The following is a 4,491-nucleotide window of genomic DNA, read 5'->3' on the forward strand; positions in this document are numbered from 1 at the left end:
TTAGCAGTATGTAAAAAGGAATAGTTTCAAGTAATTGCAAATGATGAGATATATATTGTCTAACAGTGTATAAATTAAAAAGTTGATATTTTAGCATTTAGAAAACAGCAGCTACAACACATAATTCAATTATTTATGCTGAAGCAGGGGGAAACTCCAGAGAATAAACATGTGATCCAATTACATATGCTGCATTTCTATTAGATAAGCCATCTGTAAATACAATAAGCACATTCTCTATGGGCTACATGCACAAAATTACAGGAAATGCAAAATCATGCGTAGAGACAAATTGCAACAATTTGTCTTTTTGATGATTATCAATTTTCCCTGAAACATTTGCACATGCAATATGCCAAATATCAGTATTCTGTAATAACCAATTCAATTGTTGTTTGGAATAAGGAATAAATATTTCATCAGTCTTTTCCTTTTTTTTTCCTTTTTCTTTTTTTGCCCTCTTAAGGTTGTAATGTATTTATTTTAAGGTAGATGATAAACTGTAGGTCTTCAGGGATGCTCCAGTTTCTGAGATGATATTCGAGATGATATAAAAATTTAGACTCAGAACAGTAGGCTGCACAAACAAAAGAACATGGCCTAAAGTGTTCTGAAACTTAGAAACCAAGCAATGTAGGCTTCTCAAGAAATACCATTACAATCATCTTGCTAACACTAAAGCATTCTACAGTAGTTCAGCAGTGGAAGCTCTAATACTTGGTTACTTTTCTGTTATTTTTCTCCCAAAGCAAGTTCTTTATGCTGAAGTGTCCAGTGTTAGGAACTGTTAAGTACTGCTAAATTGTCTTCATTCTTTGCTTTACCAAGGAGGGTCTCTTCCTCCGTCTTGATCTGAAGGATGAACAAAGTCTTGAGGAGTGCGTTTTAGAAGATAAACTGCAGCATGAAGACCCCCGATGTTCACCCAGACTGTATGGACCTTTCGCCACACATGTCCCATTCCAGATAATGCCTTGGTAAAACATTTCTTGTCCTGAGTAAGCAGTACAGCTCTACCTGTTCTTGGTCTACAGACACGGCTCATTTCCCGAAGGCAAGCTGGATATAGATTCTAATTTCTCTTTTTGGAGCCCATCCTTTTTCCAAAATGGCATGTCTGTTACAATAATATCCACAGAAGCAGTTCGCAGATGGAGGTTGCAGATATCCCACTGAGCAGCATCAATGGGCAAACCCCAGGATGTTTTTCCATATTTAATCTGGCTCTTAGTCAATAGATATGAGATGTTATTTGCTGGTCTGTTCACTGCCAGTGGGTTGTTGTCCCCAGCAATATGGTAACAGTGAGACCACTCAGTAGCCCCCTCTATTGGTATTGCCCCCGTTCCACACATTGGATCCACTATTACATCAGTAGGTTTAGGTTCACAGAGCCTGAGCATCCCATAGGCGAGAGTTGACCTAAGAGTTGTAGGTTCAAACTGTGTAATATTTCTGCGATGGAGACTCTCCTCTGTCAGTGCAATAGCAACAATGACTTCATTATTGTGGATGTTCAGGAGAACCTCTACATCAAAGTTGGTCATATCAGCCTTCCACTTAAGGTACTCTTAAGTAGCAACTCCAAAATCTCTGGCAGCCTCATTGGATGTAAAGCAATGATTCTCTCCTGCTCTGTTGCAGGTGACTCTAAACTTCTGCACTTGTGGTTCAGTTTCTTCTCTTAAGCTTTGACCATTTTCATCTTTGCCAGATGCCAAGACTTCCCCTATTAAGGTTGATATCTCTTCTTTGATGGCTGTGTTTTCATAGTAGTCCAAAATATGTGGATCTGACGTGTCACTGGCAAGCTTCTTCTTACCGTCCTTCTCATCTGCGTTGTCTCCTTGTCAACAGTCAGCCTTCTCTCTGCCTGCACTCTGATTTACCTTTCTGCACTTTGCTTTCTTCTTCTTGAAAGTGGTGTTAATTTGCCAGACTTTTAAAGGGTCCGACCCTGGGAACTTTCCAGCCACTTCTTCAAAGTCTCTTAGAACTTCTTCCTTTGTAGCTTTGAACTGGTAATCTTAAACTCCTGAACAACCACAAACAAGTTATCCACTGATCTCAGACAATGAACCGGAGCCAGACTTTCCACTGCACTATCAAAATATATCTTTGCTGATTCTGCAGGATGACTTCAATTTCTCTCTCACTTCATCTGCAGCAGTTTGCTCAAACCCAGTAGGTACAGTGTCTCCAATAGTGACTTGGAGATGATTGGACTCACTTCTGATGCCACTTTCTATCAAAGGCACAGGCTTCTTGTTCTCATGAAGGTTCATATCCAAGTGCTCTCCGGTAGCTTCTTGAGTGTCAGACATGATGGAAATGTTTTCTAAAAGGCCTAACGGTTTCTGCGGGCTCAGTGCGCTCAGGGCATGTCGCTGGAAGCCACGTTGTCACCCCGGAAATGGTCATCAGTCTTTTCTGATTGAATTGTAAACTGAAAATGTGCAACTAGTTTAGACATACTTAACTATATTTTTAAAGGTTTCTTATGCAATATCAGAAAATAGCCTTAATTTTGGAAAGCAAAACCAATTTTTAGCAGTGTAAATAATCCATTCTTTTAAAAATCAATACCAAGTGCATTACTTTCATGTTACAAAGTTTGGCTGCCAGTTTGTGTGTACGAATGCATGATGGTGCAGCTTTTAAACACCTCCTTAAAGAGATACTGTTTGAAATTCTATCTTTTATAAGTCTGACTTCTAGGACAAGAATTATATAAAGTATTATCCCAATATATAGGTATCTTTAGAGACTTGTTTCCCTGGGTTGGCTCATGCCATGTGTTGTTATTCAGAATGATGCCAACTCTGAGTTACCAGTTTTAAGCGAACTTTTTGTTACTCGTGCTACAAATTTTAAATTATACCCAATAACTTATAATATATAACCAAGAAATGTAGAACATATTTATATATTAAGTATCAGTCAGAAATAAATATGAAGTGACCACACACAATTACTTATTTTTTTCCAATGGACTTGAAATGCCCATGCATTTATTCCAAGGCATATATGTACATGGATTCACATTTTGGCAAACAGAGCACAGCTGAGAAAATACAAATTGTCAGCAGGAGACTATGATGGAGAAAAGACCTAGGAAAGCCAAGTGGTTGGTGAGTATTGCTCAGCGGTAGAACATTTGACAATGGAGAGGAAAGTTTATGTCTCGCTTCCACAAGTCTCATCAATGAGCTGTCGAAAGACAATCACTTACATTTTTGCTATACCCAAATATCAAAAGGTCATAGTAGCTCAATTTACTATTTCTGTTTTTTCTTTATTAACTTGAATATTTCTTTTTTTATTAACTTGAGTATTTCTTATATACATTTAAGGGTTAATCCCTTTCCCGGTTTCCGGGCAAACATCCCCCTCCCCCCTCCCCTTCTTTATGGGCATTCCCCTCCCCATCCTCCCCCCCTTGCTGCCCTCCCCCCAACAATCTAGTTCACTGGGGGTTCAGTCTTAGCAGGACCTAGGGCTTCCCCTTCCACTGGTGCTCTTACTAGGATATTTATTGCTACCTATGAGGTCAGAGTCCAGGGTCAGTCCATGTTTAGTCTTTAGGTAGTGGCTTAGTCCCTGGAAGCTCTGGTTGCTTGGCATTGTTGTACCTATGGGGTCTCGAGCCCCTTCAAGCTCTTCCAGTTCTTTCTCTGATTCCTTCAACGGGGGTCCTATTCTCAATTCAGTGGTTTGCTGCTGGCATATGCCTCTGTGTTTGCTGTATTCTGGCTGTGTCTCTCAGGAGAGATCTACATCCGGCTCCTGTCGGCCTGCACTTCTTTGCTTCATCCATCTTGTCTAATTGGATGATTGTATATGCATGGGCCACATGTGGGGCAGGCTCTGAATGGGTGTTCCTTCAGTCTCTGTTTTAATCTTTGCCTCTCTCTTCCCTGCCAAGGGTATTCTTGTTCCCCTTTTAAAGAAGGAGTGAAGCATTCACATTTTGATCATCCGTCTTGAGTTTCATTTGTTCTAGGCATCTAGGGTAATTCAAGCATTTGGGCTAATAGCCACTTATTAATGAGTGCATACCATGTATGCCTTTCTGTGATTGGGTTACCTCATTCAGGATGATATTTTCCAGTTCCGACCATTTGCCTACGAATTTCATAAAGTCATTGTTTTTGAAAGCTGAGTAATATTCCATTGTGTAGATGTACCACATTTTCTGTATCCATTCCTCTGTTGAAGGGCATCTGGGTTCTTTCCAGCTTCTGGCTATTGTAAATAAGGCTGTAATGAACATAGTGGAGCACGTGTCTTTTTTATATGTTGGGGCATCTTTGGGTATATGCCCAAGAGAGGTATAGCTGGATCCTCAGGCAGTTCAATGTCCAATTTTCTGAGGAACCTCCAGACTGATTTCCAGAATGGTTGTACCAGTCTGCAATCCCACCAACAATGGAGGAGTGTTCCTCTTTCTCCACATCCTCGCCAGCATCTGCTGTCACCTGAGTTTTTGAA

General features: G+C 40.2%; 1 pseudogene; it reads right to left on the minus strand.

Moving 5' to 3' along the window:
* Window positions 1-751: 751 nt before the first annotated feature.
* On the minus strand, window positions 752-2,346 carry Thumpd3-ps1 (THUMP domain containing 3, pseudogene 1; annotated as a pseudogene).
* Between the last annotated feature and the right edge of the window lie 2,145 nt (window positions 2,347-4,491).

Source organism: Rattus norvegicus, chromosome X (genome assembly GCF_021556685.1).
Source record: "Rattus norvegicus strain SHRSP/BbbUtx chromosome X, alternate assembly SHRSP_T2T, whole genome shotgun sequence".
NCBI lineage: Eukaryota > Metazoa > Chordata > Mammalia > Rodentia > Muridae > Rattus > Rattus norvegicus.